Below are 27,833 nucleotides of genomic sequence, written 5' to 3' on the forward strand. Positions count from 1 at the left end.
TGAAGTCACTTCCACTTACAAAATCAGTGTCTTCTAATAGACAAGTTATTCTGTTCATCCTAGTTGTCATCCCTTGAATTATTGGTCTTAGTTCTTTCTTGAGTCCGTTTCGCACATTCTGGCTCAAGTAATCTGTAGAGGGACCTTTAGAGAGATATCAGTTCAACAGATTTACACCTTTATTATCAGATGAAGCCCAGGCTGATCCTGGCAGAAGCTGGAGTTCAGTCACTTAGTTTGGAATGCAAGTGCGGGAAAGTGCAGCTACAGTACATGCCTGTATCCTTGTTAAATCTGCTTTCTTAACAAGCCTGGAGTGTCACTAAAGCCTAGCAGAAAGGGCAAGTAAATCATCCAGAATTTTAACTGAGTAATACATTTTATTAATTGCGAGTGAGAGGGATAGTTACATTTTTGCTTTTCTGACAAACGTTCAGTTTCTAAACCACTACTCCAAAGATGTTATCCAACGTGACTTATGATGGGCACATAACTTGACTTCAAAATGGTGACATTCTTAAAACAAAATGGTAAAATAAAATTTCTACTAATAGAAGTTAGGAAAATACCATTTCTTTTGAACTTCTTGATATTTAAAAAATATGTTATACTGAAACAGTTTATACCATAGTTTATACCATAATGGTATGGTATAAACTCATACCATTATCATAACATAAGCTGGTCAAGCGAGAAAGACAGAATAGAAGAGAAAGTAGAGGAAGTGGCAAACTCAACTGAGTTGTCTTTTTTCTGTCCTGTTCCGTTTGGTTTGTATTGACAGATGACAGATGCTTTTAAAAGCCTAAGTTAGCCTATTTTGCTTTCAAGTTTTGTTCAGTGGTGAAAGAATTTTAATTTTTAAAATTTACTGTTCCACATGTGTTGCAAAAGGCCTTGCCTTTCAGATGTGAAAATACAGGGGCAATTAAAGATCACTAAGACCTGGCAATAATAAGATCTTTTACAAAGTCCAGAAGGGGCAAAAAAGAAAATTTTAAGCAGTCTTCTTTCAAGAAATCATACTGAAAGATGATTTTTTTACAGCTACCTTTATTTTTTTCTCACTTTTCTATCAGATAAATTAATGGCATATAGCTTTATTAGATTATTATTTAGTGATGTACACTGGGTAGTGAATTAATTGTGGTTGTAATAAGAAGTTACTTTTATTTTTTTATTGATTTTATCATACTTAGCCTGAAATATGGTCTTCTAGCAGAAGGTTGTAGCATGTCAAATACTGAAACCCCCAGAAAAGTATGAAACCCGAGTACACAGGTAGGGAACTGACCAGATATTTAATGGGCATTGGATCCTCCACAGTTATTCTCCTGAGATAGATGATCTTGTGCTTGTTTGCCTACTTAGATTGAATGGATCCTGTTTCGCTGTAAGATATTTTATCCTTAAAATAACTGCAGATTCAAGAAAGATTAATGGGCACATTACACACCATAACAATGAAGGAGCAGATTATTGTTTCACAAAAATGTGATCAAATTCAAATAAAAAATTGTTATAATGAAACTTATTTTGATTATCTCAGGAATATAATAACATATATACAAGCACTAATGTGAGACCATGCAAAGATGTACCTGTAATTCAGAGTGTTACAAATAATAAATTATGTGGGTTAAAGAGCCAATGAGCCAATGTCTGTATGTCTCAAAATCAGAATCTAAACAACAAAAATGGCATCCAGGCAATAGAAAGTTGAAGGAGATCTTTTGTGAAACAATAACCTACTCCTTTAATTATTGATATTAATTTGCACTGCAGGTTATATATCATATGTGAATGAGCAGTTATTCTTTCATGCTATTTGGCCAAGAGTCAACATGTATATGCCAGTAAGTACGTACATCCAAAAAGTCTAGTGTACATTACATTTAAAATGACTGAATGCAAAAAAATTCTGTGGTGGTCTTTTGTAATGACCTGAGCCTCTGGAGAATGAAAAATAGAGAGAAATGGAGAGTCTGTTCTCCATTACAGTAACCTCTGCTAAATAGAGAAACAGTGGCCAAAAATGTTTAGGGAAATTTTATTAAGACAATGCTGCCCATTCTGTTACTTGGTATTCAGCTACAGCTGTTTACCCTCTGATGAGAAAATCTTTTTTTTTGGCAACATTTTTATGTGATATAATTTATTAATGAAACAATTTATGTTGCTGTATAGTTGTAGAGAAAATAAGTATCCCAGAGAAGTTTATTTTTTCCTCACTAAAGAGGAGTGTGGCTTGTGACTTGAATTTAAATAGCCTGCTGCTGCCATAAATATTGTCACATCTGTCACACAATAATGTTTTCCACCTAACAGATAGAATTGTTTCCTTCTCAGTCTTGACAGCGTCTCATCGAAAATCTTTCCATATGTTCTACATCTTCATTTTCTTTTCTTTTTTTTGTCTAGGATTTTGAAAAGTTTGGAATCCTGAATTCTTTCCCTTTGGGGCTGTTAAAAACAGGACTGCTCATCTGAAATCTACATGGATGTGAATGTGAGTTAACTGGCCAAATGTTAAAAGCATATGCAATGATATCACTGAAAGACAGTGTATAGGAAGACATTGATTGTCCTATTTTGTTCAGGATGCTCACTGCATAGTAAAAAAGCTCTTAGTTATTTTTAGATATTTTTGAAAGTAGAAGTATTGTGTATTTTATTGTGTTTATTTTTTACAAGATTTGAAGGACCATACATTTTTAACTTGCCCAGTGTCTCATGTTCATCCCAGCAGTGACCATTGGGTAGTATGAATTAAGTGTTAAAACCATTAGGTGGGTAAAGTTAATTTACGGGACTGAAACCGCCTGAGAAGCCAAAATCTAAAATGTGTCCAGCTTTGTATAAGTATAGTCTGTGAAAACTAGATGTCAGTCTTTCTGCCAGGTTGACTGCAGAGCAATATGTTGTATACATTTTAACATAAAGGGCTTGTGTTCTGATACATGAGTGTTACAGACTTGTCTTGGTTTAGTATGTCAGAACATTCCTTGTCTGTGCCTCTCATCTGACTGGCATCACCCCTTCACCTTAGGAGTGGTGAGCCTACATGGTATCTCCCACTTGGCTTTTCAGCTGCAGTCTGGCCAATGAGCACCACCTTGGTCCTAGCTCCAGGAGTGGCTAATGTTATTTCTGCTTCACTCAACATTTGATTAGATTGTATTTGAGCTGTGATATTTTTATATTTCCTTTGTCAGGATGCACTGATGACCTTTTTAAAAAAAGTACACATCATCCATTATTCATTTTATTTCTGATTATTCATATTTTTATTGTTGGCTTGGTGACTACATCTTGTCTTTATTTTGTATATTTCATTTTCATGGATGTTACTATTTTGAATATTTTGTTCATGGGTGTCACTGTTTTTGGTGCTTTGTATGCTGTGCCTTGCTAGGCAGGTGATGTGCACATTATGGACTGCAGAAAGCATCTGGGGGTATCAAACAGAACATCAGGGCTTGGGGAAAGGCATTGATTCCCAGAGATTACTTTAGGACTCACTACTACATGACCAAAAGGCAACATTCAGTATTGATATAAAGATAGTTAAAAAATCGTTCAAAGTTGATTCATAATTGATATAAACCACAACTATGAACTGGCATCAAGACCTAAAAAGCAGAATTTTATTAATATTTTAGTAACATTTTAATATAATCTAAAGTAACCTTTGGTCTTAACAACTCTCACAAAGCACCAATGAAGTGGTTTTTCATCACGCAGTTTGGCATATTAAGAGTTCGTAACATGCTGGTAAATTAATTGTGAATATGAGAGCTTTATTTGGTCTTATTAAACATTAATTAAGGATTCACTAGACTTACACTGAAGTATGCAATATGAAGAAACAAATTATCACCCACTAAATTCACCAAAGTGAAACTATGTTAATATGCCAAACAGCTCAGAGATTTATTACCAGTTTATTAATATTTTGTAATCTGCATTTTTTAAATTTCCTCAGTATCTGTCTTCTTGTGCATGCACACTTTTTGCCACAGAAAGTAAAGCTGAGTGTTGATTAGTGTTATGAATTTAGGGACAACTCACAGGTTGTTAATGGCGTTGGCTCTTTCAAAATGATAATTTATTGATTTGGCATAAAAAACAATACAGTGTAATACGTTTTGATTTAATTGTCACATGTAGAGAGTACAATCAAATTCTTATTGTCATGCTTGACCATCAAACAATCTCGCTTAGTGGTTATGTAACGTATAACAACATAGAATACAGTAAAGTAGTCTTAAGTCTGGGCCCATGTGGTCTCGCCTAGTTCTGTGGCCCATGTCACATGGTGACGATGGCCATGCACCTTAAACAGTGTCTGGACTTTAAAATTTAAAAGAGTGAGTTTTAGAGAGAGACTTGTACTAAAGTAATAAAAACCTTTTGAAAAAAATCTGCTTTTGATTTGTTTTCTTTTTGACTTTTATTTAACATGTTGTACTCTCTATTGAATAAAGCCTTGTGTATAGAAATTAGTAAACGGCAACCACTGTTTTTCTGAAACATCCATAAAGACGGTTCTCATTTCATCTCTGGCATTTTTTTTCAAATTTGCCTTCTAACCTATTCAGACCCAGCATCCAATTTGCTGTAGAGTGTTGCATTTAAAAACAGAATTCAGCAAGCATATTGCATCTATCTGGATTTCACTGTAGCAAGTTTATCAGACATGAAAGTAAGAATTTCACTCTATTCTATGCATTTGACAATGCTAATACAGTACTAGTGTTTCTGTTACTGCAACTACTACTACCACTAAAATAAGGAAAGCCAAGCCCATTTTTGTTTCATGGTCTAAGACTCAGTCTCTCTGCCTTCTTTATTTGGACATTTCCGGTAATATGAAAGTGTAATTTTTGAGTAGTTACATTTCCTTATATTTTTCCTTATGTTAAAATGAAATTTTCACTTTGCTCATGATGTGTGGATTATAGCCTGTATGAGTGCCAGTTTTTCAGCAGGGCATGTGGGAGGTTATTTGCATTGATAAAATACTCAGCAAATATTGTCTTTGAGGGAGCACACAGGTAGCTGTGCATCTTTGACTCTTTCTGCCATGGTTGTGTCTTCTTTTTGTTCTAAGCTTTCAAAGAGCTTTTATTGCTATTCTGAATAATCTGGAATCTAGCAAATTCATTGCATTTGCCAAAACCAATTCACAATTCATTTTCTTTATTCTAATATTTGCAGCTCATCATTTGAATGTGTCCAACTCAATACAGAGGCATTCATGTTTTCAGCTATATTGTCCCAGTTTTATTTAGGACTTGGGAGCATTGTGTAAAAGCTGTTGTATAAGCTAGTCTTTGAGAATAGTCAAACAGATATGTCTAATTGAAAGTTGTAGAAAATGTGGCTTTTTAGTGGCATCATTCATGTAAAGTAGATTCCATAGGTGAAATTATTTCTAAAAATGGAATGTGATTAAAACGTTGTTGATGGCCTCTTACCTACTTTTTTTTTAATAACCATTCTTCCCTATTCAGCCTTCCAACAAAAATCAGTATGTGATTACAAAGTAAAGGTTACTTTTGCAGCTCTGGCTATAGGAGCACATTCACTGCATAGTGAGGAGAGTTGCTAACTTGTTCTCTTGAATGACTTCACTAGCTGAACAGCATCCTCTGTGAATTTCCTGCTTTTAAAAGTATTGTTCATTTTTTCACCAGGTCTAATGATTAATCTTATCATTACGTTTGTACAGCAATGGATAAAATGACATGACAAAATGACATTGGCCCGATGACATTTCAGTAAAGCTTTTTTGGGAAGTCTATTCCAGTGGCATTGAGCATAAAGCTGAATCCAACTCCAGACAGCCCACTAGTTGCAAAGCACACATATAATGTACATGTTCATATAAAGCGAACCTAGAGTGATCAATTAATCTAACATGCTTATCCTAAATATGTAGGAGAAAAGCAGAATTACTCGAACAAACTTTGATAGGATGTTCAGTGATGCTGCTGTGATTGGCACTGAATCTCCACCATGCTAAAACTGGACTGAGTACAGGAAATGTGTGCACGGATTATTTCAAAGAGTGATCACAAAAAAGTATGGCTGATGTATGCCTGTGTTACATGCTGTTGGTCCTTTGTTAGAGAGAGATAAGTTGTAGTAAGTAACAAGGGTGCCTTGCTGTCTTTTTGTATGCTTTAAGAAGAAATGTACTTTGATTGCTTATTGTGAGCTGATCAAAAGAATGGGACAGCTGAGAGAAAAATTGATTACAGACACAGAAAAATTGATTACAGACACAACTAAAATGTTACTTCACTCTTTATTGTTTGCTTTGTTACTCTCTGCCAGTAATCAGTCTTACAGCTAGAGATGGAAATGGCAGAATCCTTTTCTTCTACAAGCCCTTAATACTTAAGTGCATTTTCGTTCAGTTCTCATTTCTTTCTATAGATTTTTGGAGCTCTGAAATTGTACAGACATGGAAAAGCCCATCATCTTCCTGCTGGTTTCTTTTTACTCCACTGTAGAAGGTAAAAAGCTTGCAGTTGAGGTTTTTTTTTTTGTTCATTGTTTTCTATCACTTCAACCAAAATACTATGCAGGTATTAAAAGAGCTTGTAATTTGATTACCTCTTCAGTGTTACTATACAGCAGTTTGTGAGAAAATGGATTGTCCTTGAGCCTGACCTTGACTCCCTGCAAACCTACAAGCAATTAACAATTAACCTATCAATAAATATATAAATAAACATATTTAACATGGCGAGAAATTGTACCCTATCTGCTGCACGTATTATTATATTACAAGATATCACACTTTAATTATTTAAGTATTTTTATAACAATATGGATTTTAGATCTCAAAGTCTTTTCTCACTCTGAAATATCTCCATAAGTTATGGACAGAGTACATTTTCTTGAAGTGGTAGTACAGTAAAAAATTTAAGTCATAGAATGAATTATAAACCTTTTACCTTATTCAGTCAAGTATAATTTGTACCACTGGTGAAAGGTGTACGTGACAATAACAGCTTTGTTTTGGTTGTTAAGTGGGTATGATGTGCAAATAAGTTTATCACATTGTGGTAAAGTGAGGTCAGCGGCTTATAATCGCCACACTTGCAGCTTTAAGAAGGGGGCATGGCAGTGTTGCAGGTGTGGTTCCTGGGCCCGATGTGAGCGGTCCCATACTTAAGTGCATGGGTGCAGAATCGCCTATGGCTGTAATTGATACAGGGAGCTTCTAATCATCATTCCTGTGCCACATCCCTATTTTAAAAGGGGAATTGTGAGTGCAAGATGGGAGAAAAGAAGAAAAAAGACAGAATGGAGGGTAGTGAAGGAATAAAGGTAGGTGGCAGGAGGTGAAAGAGCAGGTATGGAAATGAGCAAACGAAAGGGAGCAGGCTTATTGGACAGTAGGCAGGCAGCTGGGAGGAGAGCCCCTATAAGGAGTGTATGGCTGACACTCGGGGGCAGTCGGAATGGGTCACTCCCACTGAGCTGTTTTGAAGAGCGGGAGTGACCAGGAGTTTGGACGGCTCACTGCGGAAGGCAATGGGGTCAAGGAGGCTTGGGGGAGAGCCACAGCATGAGCGCCCTGGTCGTTGGGGACCTGAGTCTTGGTCCAGCGAGGGAGCCTGTACTGTATGTAGCCAGGGGACAGAAGGCAACTGGACATGTGGAAAGTCAGCTGCGTCTGCTGACAGGGCAACTCCTCTGCTGTGAGGCCCGTGAAGTATAAGCAGAGGAGCCTCCAGATAAAAGGAGAAGGCACCGGGTTTTTTTTTTTTAAATGATTGTTCCTTCCAGTATTTTAACCTTGTTTTAATGGGATTTATTGGATTATTTTAACCTCCACTTTTTCACAAGTTTTTATGGATTATTTATTTATGGACTATTTTGAAACACTGCACTATTTATTTGGACACCATTTGTTGTTGTTAATAAAGGCACTGTACACTTTTTCACCTTCCCCTTGCTTCATGTGGTGTTCTCATTTGTACAGCTCACCCTGGTCATGACTATCGACGGTGTCGGGTTCAAGAGGAACCCAAATGAGAAGCGGGATCAAGGAGCCGACCCGCACTGTCACACACATTTAATAACTTACCATATTGCTGAGTAAGTAATACTAGGCAAATAAACATTAGTCCATACATTTAGAAATTTTTCTATTCCACACATCAAAATAAATTAAGTTTAGAAAATTTAAAAAGTGTGCAATTTCTTCCTGTGAATGGTGACATACAGGTTACCCCTGCTGTCTCACTGATTCAGCATGCTGCCTTTGCGCATTTGTTTGCTGTGTGGAGTTTACATGCTCTCCCCACATGTGTGGATTTTTCTTCATCTTACGTGGGTTTCTTCCCGCAGCAAAAATAAAGTAGTCCTGAAATTTTAAATTGGCTCCTTTGTGATTATGTGTTAATGGGCCACCCAGTCCATCCCCTCTGGCGCCCTCCCCTGCTCCCCAGCGTTTTAATAAACAATAAAAAAATACAGTTCAATAGAACAAACTATTGGAAATGTAATGTCTAACAGAGACAAAATCAAATTTTACATTTATACAGCACCAAAATATTTTCTTATAGTGTAAAGAATTTTCACTTTGGTGCCATCTCCAGTCATCAGTTCACCAGGTCACTAACAACTACATAAACCTTTTCTCTCAGAGCTGCAGTCAGTTTATTATTTCAGGTTAACTTTCCCTGCCTATCACTCTCCACTACGCGAGTCATTTGCATTAGTAAGTTAGCACACAAACATATATATCCATACAAAAAAACTCTTACTAACTCAAATCATTTTATCAACATGTTCAAAATCTCATTGACGTTAATTGTTTTTAAAAATGTGAAAAACATAATAAAGCAAAAGGTGAATGCAACTACTAGATTCTTTGGCTTTAGAAACACTATGCTCAAAATATTTGTACAGGCCAAGCAACAGTTGAAAAAAATTAAATTTATAGGACAGATTGTGGCACACTTGTATCCCGAGAGGCATGTTGGTTAGGTTACTTTGCAGTTCCAAGCTGGTGTATATGAATGTACCTTGTGATGGCTTTCTGTTCCAAACTGGTTTCTAACTGTCACCTAATGCTGCTGGAATAGGCTTTGGCTCCCCTGTGACCATGAATTAGATTAAGACCGTTTCAGAATGTTGTGTTACAGCTTTGGCATAAGATTAATAATTGAAATTCTCCATAATTTAGGACTACTATCGCTTGTTGTAATAACGGAAGAGTTACTGGGCAAAAAAAAAACCTAATCCCTAGAACTCTTTCATACCAACAGGCTTTGCTTTCATGTTTAAAAGATTTCAATTTCAAATCTATTTAACCTTTGCAATATACATAAATAAAGCTTTGGATGACACTTTAAATACAGAATCGAAGTATTAATTTAAATATTCAAACTTGAAATTAAATTTACCCAACTGTAGATTAATTTGTAATTTGGCTTTAAATGTTCTTAATAATGTTAACTCAGTTCCTTTCCTTTATTTTTACTGGTGTTTTCCTGGGTTATTGTTCCTTATACCCTTATATAATAATATGTTTGGCAGAATTGCCGGTGAGGTTCCATGTGACATGGACCATATTTGGGATGATCTTTATTATTGGTTCTGTAGTTTAGTCATACCATACTGTACATCAATATGTTCAGAAAACACATGTTATTATACATACTGATTTATCTGATTTAGAAAATGAAGACAGAAGGAGCACTCATTGCTGTCCTACATGTTACCACCAAGCTTTTCTGAAAGTATTTACTCTTGTTTTTTGGCTTACAGTTATGTTACCATCATGCTATTGTACATTCTGCCTGCATGTTTAGCTCTGTTTATTGCCTGAAACAGTAAATGTCTGCTAAATTTAACTTGCTGTATGTTTTGAAAATGACTGCAATCCATTTTGACGTGTGAAGAATCTCTCTCACGCTCTCTTTTTTGTATTTTGCTTCTTGGCAGATGCTATACATCCATATTCATGAGATTATACCTGAGAAATAACAGATTGCATCTCTGCGCGTTCCTCAGCAGGTGTAGTTGCAAAGCCTGACCAGGACACAATGTATTTTCAGAAAACATTTTCTTTTAGAAAATACATCCTATGTTTCCACAACAACCATGGTGACTCCCACTGAGATGCTTGACTGCCATTGATTTGTTAATCACTTCATGTTTTATTGTAAATCATCAGGTTTGGCCAGCACAGTTTACAATGCTGCCATTTTAATGCCCCATGTTTTAATCCAGGTTGTGAGTTTTCAGCCAATGTTTTTTTCTGATGCCTTCAAAAGGTTAAACACAGAGTATCACAGAAGGAAAATGTGCATATGCATTCATGTGTGCACATATAGTATAAACTCTGCACCCCCTTTTGGAATTTCTGCAATTTGAAACAAGTCGTGTCAGACATATAGCTCAAGGGATCCTCGTGTTAGACTAGCATGACTGTTCCTTTTCACAAACATTTAGTCAATATCTGCAGACTACATCAGACATAGTAATGACGATCAACTTCCCTTCAAGCACATTTTCATAACAGACAATAGCTTAGTAAAGGTGACTGAATGACTTACCTCAAGATGATGTAATGTCATAGTGCAGTAGACAGTAGCATAAAATCAGCTGGATGATCATTTCTGTGATTAGCCTTCCCTCCTTTCATTTTTGAAATGCATCTTCTCTTGGGCTTGCCCCTTTTCTGTAAGTAGCATCTCTTGTTGCTAGGCAACAATTTTCTTATCCCACTGAAACCTTTTTATTTATTAGGAATGTGAAAGAGGTGAACTTTTCCATGAAGTGATTGTGTTCTTGTGTGTTTTCTTTTGCTCACTGACTAGTTGGCTAGCTAACTTGTCTTTTTTGTTATACTAGCCAACCCGCGGCGTACCATACGCCGCATAATCAGGCCGGTTTTTTAATAATTTTTAAGCACAGGGAGAAAATTTAACATTTGCAAAATCGGTAATGTAATAAATCAGCAAGAAAAGCAACATTGTAACAATGCACGGAACAAACCAACACACAATCGTCCGTGCGGTGTAGCGAGGTGGGAGGGAGGTGTGTACAAAGTGCAGGAACATCTAAGAAGACGCATGTTTGTCGCGGATGCGAATTGCTGTATGTAGCGTGTACAACACTTTGCTATGCTGCACGCGGTCGTGCGTCGTAACCGAAAACTCGTTTTTTAAAGACTGCTCACTTCATTGTGTTTTAACCTCAGTTGTAAAGGAATGTTTTAATGATCCCATGGGATACCCCTCACAAACAGTTTTACACGCTGCATATGGCGATTCACCTCCGCGAGAAACATGCCTCTATTAACAGTCAATGTGTGGGAGGGGGGTGTGTACAAAGGGTAGGGTCGAAAACAGTGGGAGCGTATGAGTCGCACTTAGTGGCAATTCCACGGTTTGCAGCCTGAATGGGGTTCAACGGCTTACCCACGCCTAGACACACGCTCAATCTCATGCATAATTATTTATTGAATGGTAAACACTTCTGGAAAGACACGGTTGTCTAAAACAGGTTAGTGTGAGAATACAACAGTAAGTGAATGAAAAGATGGAACTCTGGAGAGAGCAAAATACAACACAATAGTGACCCCGTGGCATAACAAACGCCGCATAATAATTTATTGATGGTTGAACACTTCTGGAAAGACACAGGGACACCCCTCGCAAACTGTTCTACACGCCGCATACAGCGATTCACATCTGCAACAAACAAACTGTTTTACACACTGCATACAGCGAATCACATCCGCGAAATGATTTATCCTAGATGGTCCTGTCGCGTCCACCCTCGCACTCGAAGCATACACACTGTCTGCTCATGTGCCCGGTCGCAAGCCGCGTCCAGCCTTGTTCTCGAAGCATACACACCGCCTGGTCATGTGTCCGCTCGCAAGAGAAAGTCACGGAGAGCCGCCCACCAGCTGCCTGTGTGTGTGTCTCTGTCTGTCTCTGGCGCGGCTTTCTCTTGCGCTGCCTCTGTGTGAACCAGTCAGGCACAAAGAAGGTCAGCTGCTGACAGAGCGTCTCGATTGTTGGAGGGCCTGCATTTGTGAAGCAGGTGAGACGGTAATGAAACAGAGGCACAGGGCTTATTGGTTTTTAAAGACTGATTCCTTCATTGTGCTTTAACCTCAGTTTTAAAGGATTGTTTTAAGGATCCCATGGGATACCCCTCGCAAACCGTTTCACACGCTGCATATGGCGATTCACCTTCGCGAGAAACATGCCTCTATGAACAGTCAACGTAGCTGACATTAACCCGACCTGCACTGCATGTGGCCTCTACGACAGACAAACATAAATGACGCCATTTTTTCTGTGTCATCGCGTCCGAGTTGGTGGGCGTGGCCCTGTGAGTTTTCGTCGTATCCAATGGTCTTGGAGTTGGTGGCCGTGGCTCCTTCCTGTGTGCGCCATAGGTGTCTCACTTGTCGGCGACTTAGTGTTTCCACGCCCCTTCCGGCATGCTTTTCATGGTTGTCTTGCCTTAGTGAATTATATATATAGATATTTTGTTCATGCTTTTTGTGTTTACTGGTTACTGCTCATTTTGGCCATATTTGAAATTATCTTTAAGCTACTTATCTGTTGTTGTTCTGTCTATACACAATAATGTTACAGTTTATGTTTGTTGTCAATGCTTACAGGTAATTTAGTATTCCATCTGCTGAATCAATTTAATCAAATCAAAATAGAAAAACCAAATTCAGTAGCTTTATTGTTTAGCCTTTCTGTTGCAGCCTATTGTCTGTGTGCTGTAAGAGAAGGTTATTCTGTATTGTAGTTGTATGTATTAGAATCCATAAGAACAAAAAATGTTAACTTGCTATTGGTCTTGTCCTCATTTAACACTACTGTTACTAATATAAAAATCTAATATAGAATGTTTAGGATGATGTTGTGACATGACATACCTTTATCTTTAGTTCTCTTCATTTTCCTAAGAAAAAACACTAGATTACTTTGACCTAACCAATTATGACAACATTTGTGGTTCAATAAACTTTTTTTAGCTCTTATAATGGATACATCATCTAGACCTCATCACCAAGTGATAACTCAGCCCCTTGACCTGTTAATCAAAGGTTAACCCAGCTCAAAATACTACAAATGTATTTTTCATAATTTATCTAATTTATTGATTTAACTATTTAATTGTAAATTGAGAAAACTGAAAGGCTTTTCATTTTGTTTCTTTTGCTGTGGTATATTTGTTATATTATATGCTTGTACACATTTAAAAAAACAAAAGTGAATGAATTTAATTTTGATAGGTGTCATTTCATTCAATCAACAGTCAGAGAGTTTAAGAAACTATTTATTTCACAGCCCCTCTTCACCTTACTTGGGCTGCATTCCAAACAGCAGAAAGCAGTACAGAGCAGTGAAAGAGGTACCAGGGGCGAGTGTAAATATGAGTGGCAACTGCATGTGATATGGATGACGCTGATCATTTGCCAATACTGCCTATGCCATGAACTGCTACTGCGTACTCCCACATACTCTCTCAGACAGGTTGCCAGGTAAACTAACAGACACATCTTCAAGGATATAGAAAGAAAACCACTACAGACACTAAGAACATCACTCTCCATACTAAAACAGAATGATAAATCCATGAGGCCACCATGTCACCTTGTTGCCCTGGGTTTTAAAAACATATATATATTGTGGGTAGTAGGTGGTGCTGCAGCCTCCCAAACCTCAGACACCATCACACAGACACAAGTCCTGGTTTCAATAAATGATTTATTAATAATTAATCCTTCACAATTAGTCTCAAATACACACAGTACCTCTTCTTTCTTTTCCTTCCTCTGTTCCACACCTCAAGGTGAGCTTTGTCTTCCTTACCCCTGACCCTGACTTGCCTGGTTGTGGAAAGGTTGTTTCTTTTATCTTGGACCTGGGACTGCTTCTGGTGTCAGGGCATTGCCAGATGAAGTCACTTCTGGGTCAATTGGAAGTCTCAGAGAATAGGGATCACATACCCCTGCAGCACCCCCTGGTGGCACACACTGGACGCGACAAGGCTGCTCTATAGAACTCAGGTTCCCAGCATGCCCTTTGGGTGACTGGGCAGGGGGAGGCTGCCATCTATTGTGTCAGGGGAGCCTGTAGACTTGCCAGGTTGTTTTCCCCCTGTCCTTCCATCTTACTGTTCTCCCAGCCTGGTATCAGAACTGTCACAATATAGTAATAAATATCTTAAATCACTTTATAATAAATTAAATCTGTGTAACTGAACAAGTTATATCACTGAGAAACAGTTAAAAAAAGGAATCTTTTGTGATGTGTTCTGAATTTGTGATGTTAATTGTTAATCTTTGAGTTGTATGTGAAATGAAATGAAATGAACATCTAATTACCCAACCTGCAATTTCATATGGTATCATTTATGAAAACTCATGCATTTGAAGTTTAACATTTTGGATTATGTAATTTTGCTGAAAGATGTAACATTCACTTTCAGGGCTAAAAGAACACCAAAAAAACTTTATTTTGTGTTAATATGTCTTCTTTGGTTTCTTTTCCAATGTTGTGGTCAGAAATGTATATGTAGAAGAAGAATACTAAGTACAAATTTGTAAAACAGTTTCAGAGCTAAGTTTGTATATTTTGTTTTTGGATTTGTATAATTCAGTCTTTACAGTAGCTACAGTTCATAAACTAAGCTCTACCATGCACAGCACGGTCACAATTTAGGATATTTACAGAAAAATGATACATATGCCCAGCAGCTCAAAATGAACAAGAAGCCAAATGAAACATTCCAAAGGAGTGCTGTATTGGAATTATCTTCACAAGTACTTTCTCTGAAAGACTAGCACTGTCACTGCTTGATTGTTGGAGTTAGTAAACTATCAGCACCCAGGTTACTAAGTCAAGTTTCAAAATCGGAAGCATAGAGATGCATTTTAGTTGTACAGTATGTAGCCACTGAGGTTTTAAAACTGCTTATGTCATGGATTTCATTTTTCTGCCTTCTCAATGGTAATTTTACATAATTTTACTCTTATACATGCCAGCAAACAAAGATGAAGTGCTGGGGCACCACCTGGTCAACCGCATTTAATTGGCAAGTTGGTAAATGCACCAACTAAATCAAAAGTGGAAAAGAAGGGTTTTTACTGTATGCTAGATTTCATGCCATTTCTTTTTTTAGACGTGAGGCTAGAAGTGACTAATGACTTCTGGTGAGGCTAGATGTTAAATACCAAGAGACCAGAAAAGGCAGTGCTTCTTATAGATGTGGAAGTGACATGGTTGCCTGTCGAGCCTCCAGTGTTTTCCTTTCTGAGGGTAAACTAAGGAAAATCGTAAATTGACGACACGAACACACAACTCTGGGTGACAGTGTCCACTGTCCAGCATATGAAAAAGGAAGTAATACACGGGTTGATAACATGTCTTAGAAAAAAAAAGAAAGAGAACACAAAGAAACATAGTCTGCTTCCCAGCTTCCTTGTAATGGTCACACTGTGGAATATTGACCATCTGCCAATCCATGATGCTTTAACCTTAAATCAGGAGACTTGGTCCTAGATTCTCCAACAAGCTAAGCTTCCACCAGTTGACGAGGTGCTTTTGCCAACCATTCTTACTTTTTCTTTCTCTTACTAATTAGAGCATTAGGTACCATTGGCATCTACCCTGAAGCATCCTGGAGACCACTATCTCTTTTCCTCTTGTGCACACTGGTGTCCCTGAATGTTTCATTTCTGCCGAATCATACATTACAGCTTGCTACCACCCCACTGAAACCCACCCAGGGTGGTACTTTTCTTGTGCCATGCCTTGTTTTATTTTGGTAATATGATTGCATCCTGATATTTCCTTGCCAAACAGTCATACCCCCACATTAAGTGGTAAAGAGATAAGAAAATATTTGCCTTTATTAAACCAAAATAAACTCCAGGAAAAGACAATCAGGTGCAGATACTTGTAAAAACACAGCAAAATACCCGCTATCTTTAACTAATAGGTCTTGCATCCTATCTATCTGGTGGGATCACTTACTCATCACTTACCCATACTAAGCACCCCCTGTCTCTCTCAAAACCCTGGACTCTCTTTCTACCATCATTTGAGCGCCCCCAATATCTCTTCCCTTGTGAGCTGGCTTTAAACCCCATCCTGGAGTTACCTCTGGCCAAGCCCCAGAATCACTTTCGGGGTTAGGGGCAGCAAAACAGTTTCCACAAGTACACTTGGCTTAAACTCCCTCAAGTAGGCCCAGGTGCCTCTACAGGTACATTCCTGAGCCTTCTCTACCTGTGATCCAAGGTAGTTGCATCTCCTCTATTGGGGTAACAGCACAGTCCCATGTATTTCTTTCTGGGCCAAAAGTTCTGTCTTGTGACTAGGAAACACCAATTCTGGAGTTTTCTCCTTGGTCTTAGATTATCTTTGGGCAGATGACCTGGCATTCCTGTCCATTGCTGGGTTACCGGACATCTGTTGCCCTGGGAGGGCATTGCACATTTCCACCATTGTCTCCCTCACACTCTTGTTAGTGCCCTGTCTGTTTCCTTTTCAGGACATGCAATACATGTACAAAACATACTGGCCTTTATTAACCCTTGGATTCCCACACTGTCATATGCAGGATCTCTCCTGCTACTGCCTGACTAATTGTTTCTCCTGTCTCTGGTCTATGCTGTCCTGTCAGTAACTTATCATTTTAATTCATTTTACCAAGATAAAAATTAATCTATGTAACTTTTCAGTTACTTAAAAGCAATTGGATGCCACTGTGAGTGAAATACGTTCTGCTAAAAAAAGTTGTTTTTTTTTTATTGTGAAAGATAAAGTAGATAAATTAGGAACCATCTGTGTAAATAAAATCGTAAGCTGTTTAGATGTCTATTTTTTTGGTTCACTAATCACTCAAAAATGGTGCATTGTTGCCTATGAAATATAGGCTATATGGCATATCCAAAAGAAGGGTTATAATTTACTCAAAAAACAGTGCAGATACAGGGACTATAGTTCACATCAGTCAGAATGAGTTATGTGGGGGCTGATGCAAGGATATTGTGATCAGCACCCACAATGTTTTGTAGTAATCAAAGCAGAATGTCATCTAAGACCTCAAATATATGTAGTTTTTTTCTTTCAATTAATCTGGATAACAATATCATTGTCTTGCAGGATTACAAATTTTGTCTAATAGTAAGTCTTTTTGTCTCATTGTGTGTTGTGGGCGATGTTGAATTTCTAAAAGACAGTTGCCCTTCCCCAAACATATATTTATACACTGGCAGTGCCAAGTGGTTTGACTAGTTTATGATATTAGAAGATAGATTAATGTAGACGATTGGAGTAATAGTGGAGTATTAAGAAAACAGATATTTGATCTTATAAACTTGGTTATATGCCTCAGAGCAGGGGTCGCCAACTCCAGTCCTGGAGGATCACTGTGGCTGCAGGTTTTCATTCTAATCATTTTCTTAATGAGTGACCTGTTTTTGCTGCTAATTAACTTCTTTTGAACTCATTTTAATTGATTTGTTCTTGAAGACTCAGACCCCTTAATTGTTTCTTTTTCCTTAATTAGCAGCCAAACAATAATGAGATACAAAATGAGCCAAAACAACTGGTGTCCAAAGTATAATATCTGAAAATAAAGAAAGATGAAGGTCTCAGGAGGGTCGATCTGCTCAGGTCCCCAAAACATTTTAACAGTGCACTTAGAAAGAGAAAATCAACAATTTTTGAAATGTCTGCTAATGCACAATGAGTGCAGTAACAAGCCACGAAATTAAAGAACTGGTTTAATTAACAACAAGAATTGTCACCTCATTAAGCAGCTCGTTGGAGTGAAATTGGAGTTTGAGACCCTGACTTAGTTGGTCTTCTTTTAGCTCACTGACTTCACATTTCATTTCTGTTTGGGTGCCATTTAAGAAAAGAAATTAAGCAATTCAGAGGAACGATGAAGAAATTCAGGGGAACAAATCTTAAAGAAGCAATTCAATTAAAATTAATTTGAAAGAAGTTAATTGGCAGCACAAACAGGGCACTCATTTAAAAAAGGGTTAGAATGAAAACCTGCAGCCACGGTGGTCCTCCAGGACCGGACTTGGCAACCCCTGCCTCAGAGAAAGTAAGATGGGTAATAAAGGGAGTGCTTACTGTGTTGGTTAAGTGCCGTCTAAAGTACCTCCGGTTGGCATTGTTAGTGCAGAATTCTCCTGATTCTTCCAGATTTTGCTTGGTTCATGGTAGCCATTCTAATTTATCTGCATTGTTTTTTTCATTTTCCATTAACCAAGCCTCCACCTGCCACCCATAATACTTGTCAGTTAAGATTCAGAATCTAATAGCCACTTTCTAATGTCTCTGGAAAGCATCTATCAAAACAAATGATGTGTGTTATTTTGAATGATATTGTGCCTTGTGTCCTGAAACACTTTACCCGTGAGGCAAGTCTTTCAGTCAGTTTAATATAATGTGGTTTACCATATTTGTTTTTGCAGGATGTAGAAATACATGGTTTTGTAACCTTTTTAGAGAGATATCTAGTACAAATAAATACAGTTTTCAATGGGGGATATGAACTGCGAATCAGTACTCAACAGAAGTTAATTATTTGGACATAGTGGCCAATGGCAGTTCATCTTGGAATGCGTGTAATGTAAGCAACATAAAGCTTTATAGCTGATGACAATTTTGAAACAATCAAGGCTTGTCACTTCTGTGGAATACATGAGACAAGAAATCTGAGTTTACTGTAGCTGTGTGTTCTAAAATATAGTAGTCTAGTGCTTCCCAAACTTGGTCCTGGGGCCACACTGTGGCTGCAGGTTTTTGTTCCAACCAGCTTCTGTTTTTAATTGAACTCCTGGGCTAATTAAATGAACTGTCATTTCTCAAGTTATGTGTTTTGGGAACAATATAGAAATTAGAAAGCTACATTTGGTTAAAAAAAAATGTACCAAGCACTTATATGGGAATAATGTATGGTTTTCTTTTTAACAATATTTTCATCTTGATTTTCATTCTAGTTTTCTAGGTGTTCTAATTGTTTAATTAATCCATTATTTACTAATTAGTGGGTCTGATGCTAAAGTAGTTTTAGCCTTTGATTATTCAGTATTGTTTGCCTGGGTGTCTACTCTGCTTATTTTTAATTGTAATTAATAAGATACAATGAAGGGGGGAAACTGCACAGAGAAAGGGCAAAATATAATGAAATCAGCAAAAGAGAGTTACGCATTTAAATCTATAGCAAAAGCAGAACTATTTCTAAATGTCTTATAAATGTAAAAATGACGCTGTTGTGCTTTTCTGAATGTAGAATAAGAGAAAAAAAATACCAGCTAATTAAATGCGATTAGTGTTATCGTTGTTGTCGTAGTGTGCCCCCAGGACCAAGTTTGGGAAGCACTGTAATAGTCCCCTTTTAACTAATCAATTCTTTCAAAACTAGTGACAGCATTTTTTTTAGTTTTTTTGTTAAAATCAGAAACAAATAGGTGAGATGTTTTAAAACAGCATTATAATATGCATGTATAATGGATTGCAAGTTAGATAACATGGCTAAAGTATTTGCTATTATGCCTTGTTTGCATACTTGATTTATAATTAAATGAATTCCATTTTTAAACTTCCATCTTTGCATCTTCGAACAATAGTCTATTATTGTTTACTTTCTATGTATTGTATGTAATAGATTTTTTTTTTTTTGCTGCCTATAAAAGCAAAATTTCCACCTCTACAAAACAAAAGGTGCTCTCCTCCTCTGCAAGGTGCATGAACATTGCTCAGTTAGCTATCCACCTTACTAAAAGGATAAGTGTCTGTGTGCCCATTCGGTTGCTATGTCTCTGTCATTCCAAATGATGGTGCATCACATTTTTATTAAATGCATTTTTCATTCCAAAAATTAACACTTCTTTTTAAAATCCCATACCAAATGACATGTAACAGAGACATATGCATTCCATGATGCACTGCAAATGTTAATGCTGAGGCCGATGTTGATTACTTAGATTTCAACCTGTCTTAGATGGGTAGCACAGCTTATATTTGCTAATAAGTATTTCATTATCTTTGAAGCCAAATAAAGCCAAAATTGAATAATTACTAAAAAAACACACACACCTTAAGAAATCAACAGAGTGGCTCAAAAATAAGAAAGTAAACTGTGCCAGGTCTTTCTTTGCTTAACCATGGCAGTAATTTGTTTACATTTTTCAACTGACAGTAAGCAAAACAAAGTGTTTCTGCCCACCTGCCTTTTCCATGCTGGCTTTTGTGTAAATTACAGTACATTTATTTGATTATACTGATTACAGTCAAAGAATATATTCCCTAGTGATATCTGAAGAAAAAGCATGCTAGGATAGTCATTATAATGAGTGAAATGGCAAAGAAAATCTCCCTTTTAAAGGGTTTAGAGGTACAAGTAATAAGTCGTGCCTAGGCTGGTTCAAGAAAATCTTAAGTGGCATGCATTGTACATTTGATTTAGTTTTGTCATTTATTTGAATTAGTCAAGTATGGAAAATGAGAAAAGTCATTCTGTTCATATACTGTATGTGAAAATTAGTAATGCAGATATGGATAGACCCACCTTAGGTAAAGTATACCTCCCTCCACACACATTGCATTATAACACTGGCACCTTTATTTGATTGTAAAACAAAGCAAATTCAACCGCCCTTCCCTGCTATGGCCTCTCCCCTTCAACCAAACATCTTAGTGTATTTGGTTAAAATCCTTTTAATTTCAGTCCTCCAGAAAAGGGGTAGAACCAACAGAGACTGTTCTGATAATGAGATAATAGAAGCCAGTCTTTCTTTACAATGATCAGTTTAACCAAATAAAACTGAAGCTGCTAGCATTTTTACATTATTGTAAACATTAATGACTATAATTTTGTTCTTTGAAGGCAGCAACGTGAAATATAGCATGGTTGGAAATCTTGGAGCTTACAAAAGCTTTTCTAAGACACACAAACAATTATGTAGATTAATCAAGAGAAAGAGAAAGAATGTGTATCTCTTAAGGGCATCCTCTCCAAAAGTCACAAAGGGAGCAATTACTGATCATGTAAACAATGCCTTTTGCGTAATAACAGCCTGATTACAAAACAAGTTGGATAAACTGTTACTGAAATTATCTTTTCTTTTTTCTTATACTTCATAGTAGAGATGCACCACAAACAAACCTTAACTTTGAATATTTACTGGCATATTTTTTATGGTGAAAAGTAATTACTTAGTATTTATAAAAGTCACAAAGGGATTAAAAAATATGCATGATATGTGGATACAAATATGGTGTGCTGTCTTTCCCCTGGCAAATGAAGGAATATTCCACACTATTTGTAATATGAACTATTCTAGGAGAGTGCACCTTCATTGCGTCTCTCCAGGAGTACCAAGAGTAATGCCAAGGAGGTCACAGGTATGACAAACAGTGTGATAAAAATAATAATAATAATAATATCTAATGGGGGTGTCCCAACGAAGCTCTTCTTTAATCACCTCTTCCTTTCTACCGCTGGCCCTTTCTTTCCAACATTTAGCATTCTTTTCTCCAGCTCTCCTCCTGTGTCAGAAATCATTCAACCTCCATCTCAAGGCAGCTTTATTCAAAGGCCTTGAATCATTTCTATAGTTAGATGAACCTTTCTTTGAATTGAGAGACACCAGACCAGTTTGTGTAAGCCCAGAACTCTTCAGCTGCATATACGAAGTTGCATGGCCCCACTCCTCTCAATCATGGGCCATGTAGTGACACCTAATGGACTACAAGATGCCGACTTGTTTTCTGCCCGTCCTGCGTAAAACATTGCTTGTTTTCTTTTGATATGAAAACGTGTGTTGCCCTTTATTGGCCAGGAAGTATTCTTCATCTGGCAATGTGGCATTCTTTCTGTACTTTTGGTGTGCTCTGAGCTATTTTGAAATTTTGTTTCTTTTAATTTTGATGCTTAGGTTATGTCATTAAGGCACCATTTTTAGGCTCTGTTACATCATGTTGACCACCATTTTGTTATGCTCAAAGTGACATCACTTTACCAACATCTAGGCTTTTGGGTATAAAAAAGAGCAAACAAACACTTTTGTGTAGATTTAGTGAGAGTTAGAGAAAGGAATTTGGTCACTATTCTAGTTAAAGGATTCCTGGATTCTGAACCTTGCCTTGGTGAAATGGCTATTATTTTGTTAATCTTTAAATGCTTTTCATCTCACTATATTATCTATCATATTCTTACAATCAGTCCTTCTGTTATTTTTAGCCTTACTAACTGTCATCCAGGTACAGTAGGTGTACACTCCATAGGTGTTCAGTAGCATGAACGTTTTGGTGACAAAAACATGTTATCAAATCATCTTGTTTGAACCCTATACATGAAGAAAATAGTTTCAAGGTTGTAGGGAAGCTATACATTTTCTTCATATTTTTCAGCCTGACACTCTGTAGTGAGGTTTGGAAACATAGAAAAATATAAAATATGGTTTCCATATTTTTAAATGGCATATAAGTGTTTTTTCTTGTCAGTAACTGTCTGTCTGGTGTGTGCGGAATTCATTTTGTAACATTACCCACCATCCTCAGTCCATTAAACCTGCTTATTAGGAGGTCTAAATAAGTACTGCAACTGCACAAAGTCCTAGTCTTGGTCTGCTGTAGCAGAGTCAGTAGCTCTGAGGCACGCTGCAACACCACTAAACCCAAAAGTTGGTCCTTTTACCATAAATACACACTAAGACAAGATAAGCACACTAGCTCATAGCACACAGTAACTGCCAAAGTGTTTTCTCTCATTCCACATATCTGGTAAAGGAAGGTTCACAAAAATCTGAATTATAAACACTCCAGAAATGCTATAGGTTCAATATGTAAATGATACTTACATACTAGAAAACTTTGGAGGTAACTACTGTAAGAATACTTTACCATAAAGACAAAACTCCTGAAATAGCCACTTGGTTAAGTAACTGTACAGCGATTGAACTCAAATTATTACCAAATATAACAAAGTAGGATCTTCTTTGTAGGTAAAGGAAAAGTAAAACACATGAACCAGAGAATGCTGTTAAACATAAAAAGAGCAGGTTTTTTTAGGGTGTATTGTTCAAAGGAAGGTGTAGGACATAACCAGTTCTGAACAAACATCATATTGAACTTTTTCACTGTTGTGGCTGTGAGGAATGCCTTTACCAAATTGCACTGGCTGCTGCTAGTTCCCATTAGATAGATAGATAGATAGATAGATAGATAGATACTTTATTAATCCCAAGGGGAAATTCACATAATCCAGAAGCAGTATACTGATACAAAAAAAAAAAAAAATTAAAGAGTAATGAAAATGCATGTAAAAACAGACAATAACTTTGAATAATATTATCATTTACTCCCCCGGGTGGAATTGAAGAGTCGCATAGTATGGGGGAGGAATGATCTCCTCAGTCTGTCAGTGGAGCAAGACAGTGACAAAAGTCACTGAAGCTACTCCTCTGCCTTAACAACCATTATTACATAGCAGATGAAACTGAGTGTCTTTCCCCATCCATTCTGTCATAAACGTTACTCTTGGCCCTTTCTCTGATCCAGAAGATACTGTTCTGTTTCTGTCAGTCTCTCTCTCTCTTTCTATCCAATGTTTTGGTGAAATAAGACTCAACCACATTACCATGTTCCTCCTTCAAATTCCTCCCCCTCTCTCATCCCTTTCTGGGAAACCTTCTCGCTTTGCTCATTAATTTGAGCAAATACTCTGCCATCACTCCTGCTGGTGGTCCTCATTTGTGTAGCTGTCTTGCACTGTCACATTCCTGCCCTGTCTGTGTCACAAGTTGTTACATCATTAGAGCAGGTCATGTGCCAACTGTGTAGTGGAATTCTCAAAATGTGATCAAAGAAAATAGCTGCTTTCCAGATTCTTGATGTATTGTGCTCTGAAATTCCAAAGAAATGAAAAAGGCATAACTGGACACGCGGATGATTGAGGCACAGACGATACGGTCAGTCTAATTGACAGAGAGAATCAGAAGTATGTAATCTATGTAATTTACTCTTGTGTGTGTTTATTTGGGTTTTTTTTCAGTACAGGTTTTCTAAGATGCCTTTGTTGTTGACCTTTTAATTGTATGTGTTGTATATGAGCTATAGATTTTTGAAATCAAAAATCTGAACATGAACTTAACAACAGCAATGCTCAATGTACGATATACTGTGATAGATGTACAATGAAATTTAAGAGCAACATCAGATCGTGAGACTGCTCACTACAAGACAGTAAACTGAAATTTCTGACATGACGGAAATTCTTCCAATAGTAGGACAGCCTAATAGTAAGATGCAATTGGGCATTGCCACCCCTCACAAACTGCACATGAAATGTTGGCTGATATAACTGAAATTCAGGTGTACTCAGAAAATCACTTGGTGACTGTTAATGTCTTAAAATGGTGCCCAAATCACACAGTGTATCCCTCCCATTAATGGATTGGATGCAGCGCACGCTTTTCAGCCTGACTGTGTGATTGTGCCCTGCAATGGATTGGCGTTCCGTATTTGCATCTTGCTTTGCACTTAGTGTTGCTTTGATAATCATTGCTTCCTTTTGACTCTGGGCAAATTACATTTATTCCTGAATAAATGCAGGATTAAATGTATACCTGTAACATTTATGCAGTTCCTTTTACTCAATTGGACTCTGCACAAGAGCTTAACTTCTTTCTCAATAGTTGTCACCAAAAACCCCAAGCGCACATGCATGATGTTGCACAGCAGCAGGCAAGGTCAGTTAAAAGGGCAATAAAAATAATAAACAAAGCATAAACCTGAGCCAGAGCAGCCACACTGGCTATACCTTAACAGTAGGAAATATTGAATTTTGTAACTTTTTCTGTGAGAAAATGTATGTTTTTGTTTGTAAAGTTAAGTCTCTTCATGGTGTCCCTTTTAAAATTCAAACAGGCAAGATGATAAATATATTTTTTTTATTAATTCCAGAAAACAGAACAAAGACAGAGGCCTTGCGCCCAGCATTTTTCCTATTGTAAGCAAAGGCGTAACTGACCCCCAATTTTATAAATGTGAAAAAAAATGTTGTGGCTATCATTGTTTTTCATGCTTCATTTTAATACTCTTTTGAGTTTTTATTTTTTCTCTGAAAGCTGTTTTACATGAGTTGCAAGTACAAGTTTTTTACTTAAATGCTGACAATGATTAGGCTGACAATATTTTCATAGTCCCAAAATGGGATAATACTTTTTAATCAAGCAATCACACATTAGTCAACAAAGATTTTGGAAGTATATTAAACTAAAAAATGTTTGATCCTGAAATTGCTTGAATATTAAATCAAAGGGGTCCGCCTTAATAGTTTTATTCACCCTGAGCTATGTTTGCAGTGCAGTATACCTTTATTAAATGATCGGCATGTTAAAAATGGCACATTTTGTTGTATTCCAATTGTTTAACATATCTTAATGCATAAAAATGGGACTGTCCTGAAAGAAATGGGATTTTTGGTCACTCTAGCAAAGATTAAATCAGCCTGTGACATCATATTTAACTATGGCATTGTTGATGTGTTCCCAGGTTGGCACATGCAGAAACAAGAAAAGCAATGAATTTTATGGTGAGTTCTGGAAACATTGCTGCTTCTGAAATGACATATTAAGAGTACAATATTACTCACAACTGGCATGTTTTCATCTGGTGGTTAGTTTTCTCATAAAATGGTATACTCCGTATTTTCTCATAGTTAACCACAGCTGGTTATTTTTTTTTTAATTTTATTGATTTTATTGTAATCATTCCATACAATAGATCAATTTTTTCAAAAATAGGATTAAAAACAAATCAACCCCCACCCCTGAGAAAGAGAGCATTGCCAACAGAGTAAAACTTAAAGCTAGTAAAAATAAGTAAATTGCTAAGTTTAATAAGCGGATAAAGATAAATGGAGAAGAAAAAGAAATGGGAAGAGAATATGCTTCCTCAGTGCTTTAAGAGCTTAATCGAAAATGTTATTGATTAGAGCCTTCCAGGTTTTGAAAACGTTCTGCACAGATCCTCTGAGTGAGAATTTGAGTTTTTCCAATTTCAAATAATATAAAACATCAGTTACCCACTGACTTAAAAGAGGAGAGTTAGGATTCTTCCAGTTGAGCAACATAAGTCTACATGCCAATAGTGTAATAAAGGCAATTACACTTTGTTTGTCCTTCTCCACTTTAAGCCCATCTGGAAGTACACCAAACACAGCTGTTAATGGGTTAGGAGGGATTATGACTGTGCTGTCTGAAAGGCATTTAAAGATTTTGGTCCAGAATGATGTGACCCAATGAGGCTGGAACTTGATTGCAGCATTTGCAGGTGGGATCTTGCCGTGGAAACATTTTGGACAATTTTAAATGAGACAGATGTGCTTGATATGTAATTTTGAGATGAATAATTGTATGCTTTGTGCATATGGAGCTCAAGTTAATTCTCTGCATTGCTACCTTCCACTCCTTTTCTGATATGTTGAGTGAGAGATCCTTTTCCCACTGTCCTCTTGGATCTTTGAAAGTACTGTAAAATGGTTTTATATATTGTAGAAATGCTGTCCGAGTCCTTGAAACTGAGCAATATTTTTTCCAGCATAGAAGGTGGAAGATGAGGAAAATCGGACAGGTTCTGTTTAACAAAGTTACTAATTTGATGATAGTGAAAGAAATGTGTTGCTGGAAAGTTGGAGTGTAATTGTTCATAGGATGCAAAGACATTGTCTGTGTACAGATATCTAAGTGATTTAATCCCAAATGTTTTCCAGATATTAAAAACTGTATATGTTTGCAAGGGTTGAAAAAGGTGGTTCTCGTACAGAGGTGCCACACATAAAAGCTTCTCTATCTTAAAATGCTTCCTACATTGGTTCCATATTCTGAGTGAGTGAAGCACAATTGGGTTGTTAGTATATTGACGATAACTTGCAGTTATAGGGGCACAAAGCAAGGAATATAAAGAAGTACTACAGGATTTTATTTCTATTGCGGACCAAGCCTGTGTATGTTCATCTATTTGTGTCCATGTCCAGGTTTTTATAGCTTGTATGTTTGCTGCCAGTAATAAAACTGAAAGGAAGAGCCATGCCACCTTCTGCCTGAAGTCTTTGTAGGGTCACTCTTTGGATACGTGGATGTTTTAAGTTCCAAATAAATGAGGTTATGGTTGAATCTATCCATCCATCCATTTTCCAACCCGCTGAATCCGAACACAGGGTCACAGGGGGTCTGCTGGAGCCAATCCCAGCCAACACAGGGTACAAGGCAGGAACCAATCCCGGGCAGGGTGCCAACCCACCACAGGACACACACAAACACACCCACACACCAAGCACACACTAGGGCCAATTTAGAATCGCCAATCCATCGAACCTGCATGTCTTTGGACTGTGGGAGGAAACTGGTGTGGGAGGAAACTGGAGCTCCTGGAGGAAACCCACACAGACACGGGGAGAATATGCAAACTCCACGCAGGGAGGACGCAGGAAGTGAACCCAGATCTCCTAACTGCGAAGCAGCAGCACTACCACTGCACCACTGTGCCACCCCTGGTTGAATCTAATTTCTTAAAAAACAATTTATTGATGTATATTGAAATGTTTTGAAATAAAAAGAGAAGCTTAGGAAGGATATTCATCTTCCTAAGCTGAGATAAAGAGTTGACCATCTATGCAAGTCTTGCTAACTTTTTCCATACAAACGGCGAAATTTTGTTGATAAAGAGCTTTATGTTTACTTGTGATGTTTACCTCTAGATATTTAAACTGATCTGCAATGATAAAAGGGA

General features: G+C 37.2%; 1 protein-coding gene across 9 annotated transcripts in view; it reads left to right on the plus strand.

Moving 5' to 3' along the window:
• The window catches only part of apba1a (amyloid beta (A4) precursor protein-binding, family A, member 1a), a 388,552-nt gene that overhangs the window by 132,111 nt on the left and 228,608 nt on the right, over window positions 1–27,833 (plus strand). For all 9 annotated transcript variants that reach the window (XM_039750752.1, XM_039750743.1, XM_039750749.1 and 6 more), the window contains one exon: window positions 2,422–2,509. The gene's annotated coding sequence lies outside the window, so the exon portion shown is untranslated. The remainder of the gene's footprint in view (window positions 1–2,421; window positions 2,510–27,833) is intronic.

Source organism: Polypterus senegalus, chromosome 4 (genome assembly GCF_016835505.1).
Source record: "Polypterus senegalus isolate Bchr_013 chromosome 4, ASM1683550v1, whole genome shotgun sequence".
NCBI classification, from domain to species: Eukaryota; Metazoa; Chordata; class Cladistia; order Polypteriformes; family Polypteridae; genus Polypterus; species Polypterus senegalus.